Genomic DNA, 12,931 nt, shown 5'->3' with positions numbered 1-12,931 from the left:
CGTAACTGAGCTCCTCTCCTGATTGGTTTCTCGGTCGACTGCTGTCCTGGGAGCAGCCCTTGGTTGCGGCTGGGAGGCCCTCTCCTGGTGGGCCGTCGTTTTCTTCTTCTCCTCCTCCTTCCTCTTGGTCCTAGGGCTGGGTCTCTTCTCGGCAGTGGAGGAGGCCTCGTCCTGGTGGCCCTCCTCCTGGCCTGGTGACTCTGGGGTAGGTGGTAGCGGCGCTGCGTCGCCACCTTCTTCCTCCTCCTGGCTGGTGGTGATGGCGTCGGTCTGCGCTGACGGCCGACTGCTTTCCCAGTCCTGTGAGGCGCACGTCGATGTCTGCAGCTCGACAGACACATTGGCAGGCTCGGCCTGGACAGCGGCCTCCAAACGCCAGGGGCCGTCCTCCTCCACTGCTGTGCAGCCGTCCGCCGTCCCAGGCGCTTTCCTGGATTGCACCCGGGTAACTGGCCCTTCCTGGTAGGCCTGCGTCTGTGTCCACTTCACCCTGGCAGGTGGTTGACGGTCCTGGTTGGCGGCTTTGTTGGTCTGCGTGTACTTCGTAAAGTACAGTGGTCCAACAGGGGGCGCGCCGTCTCGGCGCTCAGAAGCGCCGCCGTCGTCCTCGGTCCTCGGCTCTGTCTGCGTGGCTGTCTCCTGGTAGCCTGAGACGTCCAGCTGCTCCCTAACTCCTGGTAGTCAGATGACCTGCTGCATCTGGGACACCAGCTCCTCGTAGATCTGGAAACGGACTGTGTCCTTGGGGTGGATAACCACCGCCCAGCCAGTGGTCACCTCGCTGATGATCTCGGTGACCGATTCCCTGATGAGCTCCGCGATCGCTGTGAGGAGATCGATTATGCTGATCATCTCCTGGTAGGGGTCCTTCCCCCACCGGTTGTACACCAACAGCGTCGGGGGTCTGTAGTCGTGGGCGGGCAGCGAGTTGAGCGTCGCCTGTAGCTCCAGTATGGCTCCCCTGCAGTCATAGTCGGCTGGTCTCACTGGAAGGGTTAGCTTCTTTCGTTTCTCCATCGTGGTCCTCCTGAGAAATAAGCTCCTAAAAGGGAAAAGAGAAACGCGAGCACTGAGAAGTGCTCAGCTCAGACAAATGCTCTTTCAAAAATGTACTAATAAGTACAACTGCCGGGCTAATACTTGAAAAGTACAGAGTGCCTGGTGAGGAGAGGGACAGCGGAGCGAGAGACACGTATGTGTTCTCGCTAGCACAGTCAAGCTCGTCCTCATAAGGCTACTTGAAGCCACCAGCAGTGCCAATGCACTATGTGACGTGGCAGAGGGGAGGGAACGGAGGGCAAGCAGTTGTGAAACTCACAGCGGGCTGAGTGAGCGAACGGAACACACGCAGAGGTAAGAGCAGAAGTAGAGCAGTTGAAAAGGTAGACATCATGACGTAGGGGAGCATGTTACAACTATGAGAGACTTTGTCTCTTTTCCAAAATTGATGCCTGCCTGGCCATCAGATGATACAGATGTCGATTCCCATTGGGAACATGAAATATTTGTCCTGCAAGAGTAAATTTATAATACCAATATAACGGTCCGTTATTGGACATTATACATTTTCCAGCTAACTCGTTCTTGGTTGCCTGCGTTTCGCCCCTGTGTGCTAATAATTTTGATACCTGTTCATCATAATAAACAGTAATTCCTAAAACAGTTGAGAAATATCAAATGAATTTAGGCTTGTCATAAAGGTTCAACTAACCACACAGTTAAAAACTGAAAGACATCAATAAATGAATACATATAAAATTAATAAAATTTCATGTTTTATCTGTTATAAAAACAGATTGTTCAGTTTCATTTTCAACTTTACTTCATTCCTACTTGGGTGGACTATTATTTGGAATCAGCCTATTACGAGCTGTTAAGCATGTGTTATATTTCTGCTATCAAAATCTATGCACTCGAGTGATTATATTAAATGTGATTGATCATCTTTGGTATAGTTTTCTCGCTATGTGCACTAGCGAGTGCTCTCATCAACAGTCAAACTCGAAGGCGATGTCACAGTCGATCAGTAATACTCGTCGACTGGTGTTCATCAGATACAATTCAAAATGAAAGAGAACATATTTCTGTAATAAATGCATAAATACCGTATTTGCTCACATATAACTCGCACTTTTCTTGAACATTTTTTGTGAAAATATTTGGTGCGTGATATACACGGGGATTTGTGTGCAAAAGATCGTATTCCCGAAGAAAAAAAAACCAACATAAAATTTGCATTAGGCTATTGAAACAAGACAACTGGTATAGTTACCCTATTCATTGTCACTGCTTTGAGTCTCAAAGCTATTCTTGTGTGCACCATTCTGGTCACCATCCCATACTGTAACATCCCGACTTCCGTCCAACGCATTTGTGATGCCCGTCTTCAAGAAACTCTTCACAGTATTGTCTGTTGACACCATAACCCATGCCCACATAACCCAGTCACACACAAGTTCAACTGACAGCCTCTTTATTTTGCCTGCTGGAGTCAGCTCACGCTCCCCTCCTGCCATCCATTTGGCGTACAATTTACGTATGTTGTTTTTGAAGGGCTTGTTGACAGAAACATCTAAGGGCTGTAGACAATGTGCGAGTCCACCAGGAATTTCAGTTTCTGTATAACACTTTTCTGCCTTGTCAATACTTTTAACATTTATTACACTTAATTACCGTACATATTTCGAGAGTAAATACTCTCTTATTCATCGGTGCCAAAACATCAAACTAAAAACATCAAACTAAATCTTTGGACTTCATACATTTGTACAAATACAGTTATCAACAGAACAATTATATATAAATCTTGAAATCATTAAAATATTTTTTTGTGTCTCAACTGATTACTTACTCACTATGTCTTTTAGTAAAAACTTTAAAATAGAATAATTTCGAATTATAAAATGAATAAATGAAACCTATTAAATTAATCATTATATACTAAAATTCAAATCCACTCTGCTCTTGGAACTTAAGTCCTTATTTACACCTAAAAAATAATGAAAATGTTATTTTTTGTCTAAATTTACACTTACTATATCATTTACTAAACACTTTAAATAGAATAATTTCCAATTCATAGAATAAAATAAAAACTATTAAGTTAGTCACTATATCATCATCATCATCATTATTGTACAGTTCCAGTTTCCCGGGTACTATTAACGAGCCTCTTCCACTTCTTTCTGTCCATATACAACTTGTCATGGAGAACATCATCCACTGTCCATTCTCTGATAACTAGATCAAGCGTGATCATGTCCATCCATCGGGTTTTAGGTCTTCCTGCAGGTCTTTTCCCTTCCAGCTGTCTTTCCAAATTTATTCTGGCTATTCTTGTAGGGTCCATGCCCGTACCACCGTAGTCTAGATGTGCCGATTCAGTCTAATAGGGTTGTCTTTATTCCGGCTTCTTTCCTCACCTCCTCATTTCTTAACTTGTCCATCTTGGTCTTCTGGATAGTGGATCTAAGAAATTTCATCTCTGATGCTTGCAGTCTTGATAAATCTCTTTTTGTGAGGGTGCACGCTTCAATACCATAGGTCAATATTGATATGAAATAGCTGTCAAACATCATCAGCTTGGCTGGTTTTGAAATCATGTCATCGCATTAAAGTGTTCTTACTTGTTTGTAGAATTCTATCTCTTTTGCACTCTGTAATTTCCTTTCTGTCCAAATTATCACTGGAGATTACACTTTCGAGATAAGGAGAACAAACCACACACACTAGCTGGTGGTCTCCTAGTTTTACACTTGCTGAACACCCTTCTCTATTGACTGCCATCACCACTGTCTTGGTCTCGCTGATGTTGAGGTTATGTTCCTGGAACTGGCATTTCCATACGTTGAGTCTGGTCTGTACTTCCTCTTCTGTTTCAACCCAAATCATATTATCACCAGCAAAGGCCACTGCATTCAGTTCACCCAAGTTAGTCACTGTATGTTGAATTTTCACATAAATCGGAAATTCCTCCTCTTAATCCTGCCCGACCATGCGAGCCATTTTAACTGTCAAATTCTTCTGTTTCAGCTGCCATATTTATTCAGAAATTAAAATAACATTACACTGATCTGAAACAAACAAACATGTCCTTGCTCCTTTGTTTGCTGTCAATGTCCTTACGGTCCGACTCGTTGGCTGAATGGTCAGCGTACTGGCCTTCGGTTCAGAGGGTCCTGGGTTCGATTCCCGGCCGGGTCGGGGATTTTAACTTTCATTGGTTAATTCCAGTGGCCCGGGGGCTGGGTGTTTGTGCTGTCCCCAACATCCCTGCAACTCACATACCACACATAACACTATCCTCCATCACAATAACACGCAGTTACCTACACATGGCAGATGCCGCCCACCCTCATCGGAGGGTCTGCCTTTCAAGGGCTGCATTCGGCTAGAAATAGCCACACGAAATTAATTAATTAATGTCCTTACGAGGCTAGCTGCTACTTGTCGCAGAAATATAGCAGACTTAAGGAAAGGAGAAATTTAGAGAAGAGAGCAGAAAATATTTTAAATTCAACATACAGTAACTAACTTAATAGTTTTTATTTTATTTTATGAATTGAAAATTATTCTTTTAAAGTGTTTACTAAATGATGTAGTAAGTGTAAATTTAGACTAAAAGTAACATTTTATTTCTTTTTTTAGGTGTAAATAAGCACTTAAGATACAAGAGCAGAGCGGATTTGAATTTTAGTATAAAGTGACTAATTTAATAGGTTTTATTTATTCATTTTATGCTTTGAAATTATTCATTTTAAAGTTTTTACTAAATGGCATAGTGAGTAAGTACAGTAATCATTTGAGACACAAAAAATTATTTTAACGATTTCAAGATTTATGTATAATTGTTCTGTTGATAACTGTATTTCTACAAATGCATGAAGTCCAAAGATTTAGTTTGATATTTTGGCAGCACTGAAGAAGAGAGTATTTACTCTCGAAACATGTACGGTAATTAAGTATAATAAATGTGAAAGTATAGACAAGGCGGAAAAGTGTTATATAGAAATTGATTATCAGTCAATACGGACTGGATTGGAGCAATATAGTTAAAATAATCAATTCCACCAGGAATTGCAAAATCAGTTTTCATTTCCTGAACCGGGCGAGTTGGCCGTGCGGTTAGGGACGCGCGGCCGTGAGCTTGCATTCGGGAGATAGTGGGTTTGAATCCCACTGTTGGCAGCCCTGAGGATGGTTTTCCGTGGTTTCCCTTTTCCACACCAGGCAAATGCTGGGGCTGTACCTTAATTAAGGCCATGGCCGCTTCCTTCCAACTCCTAGGGCTTTCCTATCCCATCGTCTCGATAAGACCTATCTTTATCGGTGCGACGTAAAGCCACTAGCATTTCCTGAAGACGTTTCTTTGTGTCTTCCACCAAGTGTCTGCAGAAACTGTCCCACACTAGCATTGCTGAGTGTCGAAGCAGTGTCGTTGGCCGTGCTCCCCACACCGTACGGACCCAGTCATGGACCAGGGCTGTATCCATCCATCCTTTCTCTTGAACCCGTATATGAATGCATTTGGGAAACTTAGCTTTAGGCACTGTTTCTCTTTTGAAAATAACGTATGGTGGCAATTTTCTTCTGTCTGCAGTTATTGCTAGCATGACAGTGCAGCGCTGTTTTTCACACCCAGTTGTATATACAAGCACGCTAGATTCTCCCTTCTTGTTGATGGATATATTGCATGGCATGTCGAAGTTTATCAGGGTTTGATCTGCATTGCCAATCTGAGATAAGAGGTAATTGTTTTTCTTCCGCATTGCTATCACATGGCGATGAAAATTTATGATTTTGTCGTTGAAATCGCTTGGCATTCTCTGGCAGAGAGATGTTCGCCTTCACAGACACAGTCTCTTTCGTTTCATGAATCTACGGATCCAACCCCGCCTCACCTTCAGATCCGAACAGCTGATTCCTCCTTTAATCGCTAGTTTGCATGCTTTGAAATGTAGCATCTTGTGCAATATACTAAAGCCATCATTTCGCAACTCTGTAACATAATGAAGCAACTCATCTTCCAGCTCAGGAAACTTACCAGTTTTCAGCCCTCTGAATGCCTTAGGTATTTGGTTGGTGGTTTCTAGTGCAGCTTTCTGTGTACGCCAGTAGCAAACATTAAACTCAGTCACACTGAATTCTCAACCGGCAGTTCTATTACCATGTTCTTCAGCATATTTTATTACTCTGAGTTTAAACCCTGCTGTATAATTCCCACGTTTCTCCATAACTTAAAGATAGACCTACACAAGAAAACTTAACTGAGAAACAAGAATGAAACTTGAAGACAGAATACTGGCACTTGTCGACAATACAAGAGATGGATGATACCTAATACCGTGATCACTTGACTGCCTGGACAGGGAAACACTCCCAGTTCACATGATCAGCTCTGCTGGATGGGTAGCAATAAGCATATTGACGAAGATGGAAGAGTGAGAGGGACGGCTGAGTGTGACTGACTGGCTAGGAATGTGGTAACAGCAATTGGTGCAGTTCCAATATTTAACCCTTATCCCTCAAATTAAAGTTCTCTGTGTTGTCTCTACTAATATTTTGTGTGAATTTCTGTCTTATATGACCTGTGTTCATCTTTCATGATTTTGGAGATTGCACTTGCTCTTAAATGATGTATTTAGAGTACAAAAGTTTACAGAAAGCTATACTGGGGCAAATAAAAGCAATATGTTCAATTTAAGACACATTATTTTATATTTTTATTATGATTACTATAGTTATCGCATACCGATTGGTTTTGTTAAGTAATTTCACTGAACAAATTATCGGTAAAAAGCAATTGAAGAACTCTAATTCAGTCTCTGGTTTCACATCTCGCGGTGGTTTGTAGCCTGAAACTGCTGTAAACGGCAATTTCTTGAAATCGGGATGTGTTGATTTATAATTGCACCAGCTGTCAGCATCAGCTACATATTTGGTTACGGTACACAAGCCGACCATTGCCAGTTCACTTGTAGACGCTGTTAAATGCTATTAGATATAATCCTTAGGGTGCAACGAAGGAGTAGAGGTGCGAAATTACCGAGGTTTTGTAGAATTACCTGACATACAACATTGAACAGTACACTGTATATGACTAAGTGAGCACATGGCGACCATGTTTGTTTACTATCTTTCGTGAGTAGACTGGACACAGCTGACGTCTACACTGCCATCTAAATAATAGATTTTTGACTGACTGTTAAATAGTATCTGGATTTTACAAAGTTTCACACTGAACCAAAAGATGGCAGTACAGTATAGCATCGTGTATTTTGTCGGCTAAGAGTCGGCAGATGAGCAGTGGCCGATACAATATAATGTCGGACCTCGCCCGACACGCGACTGGAAAGGGAACATCATAATGTCGGGCCTAGCCCGGCAGTCGAGGGGTAAGAGTTAATGTAAGCACGTCCACAGAATACCCAAATTTTATTTTGTATATGTACCGTATGACTTTATGACTGTTGATAAACTTAACCATAATAGGTATTTTATTTGATCCTGTATTGACTTGTCTAAATCTATTAAAGAAACTATTTAAACAAGTTCATGTTGGGTCCACCTTGTCAATACACTTTTAATGATTGAATATTATTTATCATACATGTTTCAGGAACAATATCCATTCCCTTAATCAGTGATGAGTATTGTGTATTGACAAGGTGGACCCAACTTTAACTATTTTTAACACTTTCTTTAATAGATTTATCTTTATGACGTTAGAAATTAATGCGAGTTATATGCGGGGATTTTTCCTGCAATTTGAAATGTAAAAAATGGGATGCAGGATATATGCGAGCAAATACAGTAATGTGGCCGATGGCAGTAGTTAACTCATTAGAAATAAAGGCTAAAGTTAACGATCGCTTAATTTTAATGCTATGTACTGAAATTAAATAAAAATGTGTTACACCCCAAAATACGATGCAGAGCAGATGATTGATTTCAGATATTAGTTTGTTCAGTAAAACCCCATTAGGATGTTCCTGCAGAGGATGAGGAAAGAGAATGTGTTAATTGAGAAAAGGTACTATTGAAAACACAAATAATAACTATCCAACAGTTATATGTAAACACTTGATATGTTTTTGATTTTTTCTCAACGTGCGTGCTTTTTACGTCATGTATGCACAGAAACAGTGAAAGAAATAGGCTATTTACCATTTCTAAAGATGACACAAGAATATAAAAATGGGTGAAAAAAACATGAAAACAAATATGAGGTAGCGGATTCGAACCCCACTGCCGGCCGCTCTGAAGATGTTTTTCCATGGTTTCCCATTTTCACACCAGGCTGTACCTTAATTAAGGCCACGGCCGCGTCCTTCACATTCCTGGCCCTTTTCTATCCCATAGTCCCCATAAGACCTATCTGTGTCTGTGAGATGTAAAACAACTTATCATCATCATCATCATCATCATCATCATGTGTCCTACTCCAGTCATCCGGGTGTGGTTAACAAACCTCCTCCACTCCTTTCTGTCCTTCCACTTTTCCTGTTCCATGACTCCTGCCACATCCAATCCAGCTTTTCTAATGCACTTCCAAATCTGATCCATCCACCTTCTTCTCGGTCTTCTAACTGGTCTCTTTCCCTTAACTTCTCTTTCCAATTTTCTTTTTGCTACCCATTCTTTTTACATGTCCGAACCACCTCAGTCTTGCTTTTTGTATCTTCTGTACTAACGGTTCTATATTTAGCTCACCGGGCAAGTTGGCCGTGCGGTTAGGGGCGTGCAGCTGTGAGCTCGCATTTGGGAGATAGATTCTAATCCCACTGTTGGCAGCCCTGAAAGTGGTTTTCCGTGGTTTCCCATTTTCACACCAGGCAAGTGCTGGGGCTGTACCTTAATTAAGGCCATGGCTGCTTCCTTCCCATTCCTAGGCCTTTCCTGTCCCATCGTCGCCATAAGACCTACCTGTGTCAGTGCGACGTAAAGCAAATAGCAAAAGAAAAAAAAAATTAGCTCTCTGATTTTAATATTTTGAATTCTATCTCTTCTTGCCTTTTTAACCAATCTTCTTAAAAATTTCATTTCTACTGCTTGGATCTTACTATCTTGTCTCTTATTAGTTACCAGCATTTCTAGTCCGTATGTTGCAATTGGTATGAAATACTGTTTATATAATAAACAACTTGTATATAAAAAACAACTGGTAAAGAAACAAAAAAGCAAATACGAAAAACCTTTTCCACTGGGGATTATTCAATAACAACAGTGTATTAAAAGGTGTGTGAAACATCAGACAGCAAATATAAAAAAAATGTATTGGGGCCCATGAAAGTATCAGCGCACTATTGCAGATTACACACTCTTTCTAAAACAAATGTCAGCTGAAACCTTATATTTCGGACCAGTGAATTATTAAAACATTTTTTCTGGTTACATTTTATTTCGGTCATGAATTATTTGGAGGTTAAACTTGGCTGTTTGCGAAAGAATGACCGTCATCTTCAGTGTGACAACACTTTGATCGACTCCAGTGGAAACTCGAAGGTGCAAGTTTCAACATACGCGCCACCTCCTGAATTGTTATTCTGTCTTTATTAATTAGTGATTTCACTACTCTTTCATTATCCATAACCATACCACAAGACAAATATGCACCACGCTAGCCAACTTCACACGATTATGTTTGTAATCTGTACATAGGCTATCACTGACAAATATTTGTTACCCTTCACTGTATCACTCAACACAGAATAAATTTCTAAGTTCTGAATGGAATGCGAAATACAAGCACAAACAGGCTTACTGGGTTATTCAGCAATATCAATGAAAACCGGAAGGCAAAATTGCACCTTCTTGAGGCAAATGACTTGCTTCCCAAAGGTGTAATTAACCCTGTAAAGTTCAGGAATTTATGGCCATTTTCCATTTTCACTTAACTTTCCCGGACCTGTCTCCTGTGGCCAGGGCTCTTATCTGTGTTAGAAATCACGTTCCTTTCACAGGGATCATATTAAGCGGTAATAGCGGAAATTTATGACGCAATAAGCGACATTTTTATATACAGTAGATTTAATATGATGTGAATCGGAACTTTGAATTCAGGTCATATGTCTGCGTTGCCTGAGAGTAGTATCATTATGTGAGGAACACCATGGTTTTGTGTTGCCTGTGGGTGTTACCATAATGGGTGATGCACCGTGGGTTTACATTGCCTAGGATCAGTACCACTATGTGGGCAACACCAGGACTATTTGTGGCCTGTGATTAGTTCCACTATGTGAGGAACACCATGGGAGTACTGGTGCCCGTGTTTAGTCCCACTAGGTGAGGAACACCAGTGGTCTGTGTTGCTTGTGAGTGGTGCTCCATGGGGCTGTTACCTGTGAGTGGTGCGTTGTGTTTGACATACCGTGGGTCTACATTACTGTTATTAGTACCGCCATGCGAGAAACACTATAAGTCTACTTTACCAGTGATTAGTACCACTACAGGAGGAACACCATGGTTCTGCTTTTCCAGTGTTTACTATTGTGAGGGTCTGGTGACCTGGATTTTGGACCCCTTTGGACAACAAGCATCATCTCTGAAAATAAGGAACTGTGAATTAGATCCACTGTTTTGGATTCATGGTCATTTTTTCATCATTTATTTTAGATTCTAGTCAGTGGATACATTTTGAAGTTTTAATTATCGTGTCATTTCGTTGCACCTCGTCAGTTCTAGCTGTTAGGCACCTTTAACCCCTCAGCGCCGACCTCTATACGTGGTATAGACCCTCTTTTCTTCCGTAGCCGCCGACCTCTATACGTGGTATAGACCCATACATGGTTTCACATTTACGGCTATAGCGCGAAGAGTTTTGGAGTTATTGATATGCAAATTGTTTTGTTTCCAAGAAGACATTTTCAGGTTTATCAGCGTTGTAAATAAGAATTGAAAAATTGTTATGATGTAGTTGTTTTTGCAAGGATAATTATTTGTCAAATAAGTCTGAGCACTAATCTCTTGCTTTTTTAAAAGTCTGTTTGTTTAATCCTTTCCCACAGAATAAAATAAAGAAAAGATGATCTGAGAAGTTTGTCTTTTCGTGTGATGTTCTTTGCTCTATTTGTACACTGGGAGTGCGGTTTATTTATTATATTTGTCTTTATTTCTCAGCTTGTAATATTTTCGTAACTCTCCACGAGCGCTCTGTGTAGGCATCAGTTAGTGCTGCTTTCTGTCATACGATACGAGAACCAGTTGTTCATGGTATATATCTCGCGTGAAAGAAAATGTCTCGACCTTTTATCTGAAATATGTATCGAGTTGGTTTGTTTCGTCATAAATGTTATTCCCCTCATTCAGTTTCGTCCTGTTGCTTTCGGTCTCGCTGCAGCTTCATCAGTCCGTGTGACACGCCGCGCTCAGCCGTGGTATGACTGACAGTAACGTGCTTGAAATATTGTATAATTCAGATGAAAGTTTAGTCGGAAGTAGTAGTGACAGTATAAGCAGCAGTGATATGAAATATATGATATAGCAGTGGTAAATGATGAGAGTGACGATGAGGAGGAAACAGTACTTGGAAATTTCGTGTAAGAGACTAGATAATTATACAGGTCAAAGAGAAGTTTTTAACGGTGAATTCTGATTGCTAAATTCTCTAATAATACTCACACAGGTCACAGAGACAAATATTGAGCAATTACCTTATCGGGTTCAGCTGGTGAAAGGTTTGTTTACAAAATACGCTCGCTCGGGAGGGGAACGAAATATTCAAGGCCGGCGCGCATCAGATAATACAGTTCCATGGTTGCAGGAAAGACATTTTATCAGGAAATTAGCACCCAAGAGTTGGAAATCCAAACCTCAGAGACATTGTATCCTGTGTTCAAAACACGGCGAAAAGAAGACGTCAGTGTACTGCTTCCAGGAGTGTGACTTGAGTCCCTGTCTCAAAGAGTGTTCGAACTCTATTTATTTATTTATTTATTTATTTATTTATTTATTATGGCTTCTTTCATGTGGCGAAGTTAGGGCACACGGCCCTCTCTTACACTTAACCACAATACAATAACTAATATTAAGGTTACCTATTATTGATTATACTAATTACACTACTTATACTATTTCCTAAATTAAGCTTAAGTTACACATCCACACAATATGCAGCTTATTAGCTTATTAGCTCGTTACTTCAGTCCTCTTTTCTATCTCACACAGACACTTGCACATACACTTACAATGTACACACTTATCAACTACCCTTACGTTTATATTATATAAAACTAACAGAAACAATTTTTAATTTTACAATTACCAATCACACGCACACGATACACACCAATACACACTTCAATCGGTATCTCTCAACAGGAAGTCTCGGCAAGATATTTTAAATTTGAGGAAGGAGTCAATGCTCCTGACACTTACTGGCAGAGAATTCCAAAGCCTGGATCCGGTTACAATGAAAGATTTATTATACACAGAAGAGTGGTGAAGAGGAATAGCTAAAGTGGAGCCCGAGCGAGTGTTACGATTATGGAAGGAAGAGAGGAAGTGTAGATGAAATATACCGGGGGGAGTTACTATGCAGGAGTTTGTGTATTAAGACAAGTATATGATATTCACGTCTCTTATCAGGTTTTAACCAGTGCAGTGCCTGACAATAAGGAGTAATATGCACATCATACTTAGGTTAAAAATGAATCTAAGGCAACAATTCATAATACGCTGCAGTTTCCTAGTTTGTTCTTTAGTAGCGTCTACCAAGATAACATCACAGTAGTCAAGGATAGGAAGAATTAGGGTCTGTGTTAATCTTTGCCGCATGTTTAGTGGTATAATATCTTTGTTTAATTTCAGTGGGTGTAGAGTAGCAAACACCTTATGACTTATGTTTTTGATATGTTCTGTCCAATTTAGAGTTTCAGTCATAGTCACCCCAAGATTTCTCACTGTTTTACTGTACGGAATTGTGCTATTATTT

The 12,931-nt window shown here is 40.6% G+C and overlaps 1 protein-coding gene across 2 annotated transcripts in view; it reads left to right on the top strand.

Moving 5' to 3' along the window:
• The window catches only part of Nup107 (nuclear pore complex protein Nup107), a 262,527-nt gene that overhangs the window by 21,017 nt on the left and 228,579 nt on the right, over positions 1-12,931 (top strand). The window lies entirely within an intron of this gene.

The sequence above is a fragment of the Anabrus simplex genome, chromosome 7 (assembly GCF_040414725.1).
Source record: "Anabrus simplex isolate iqAnaSimp1 chromosome 7, ASM4041472v1, whole genome shotgun sequence".
Lineage (NCBI taxonomy): Eukaryota > Metazoa > Arthropoda > Insecta > Orthoptera > Tettigoniidae > Anabrus > Anabrus simplex.
The sequence above is the reverse complement of the archived record's forward strand: the minus strand, read 5'-3'. Positions and strand labels throughout refer to the sequence as shown.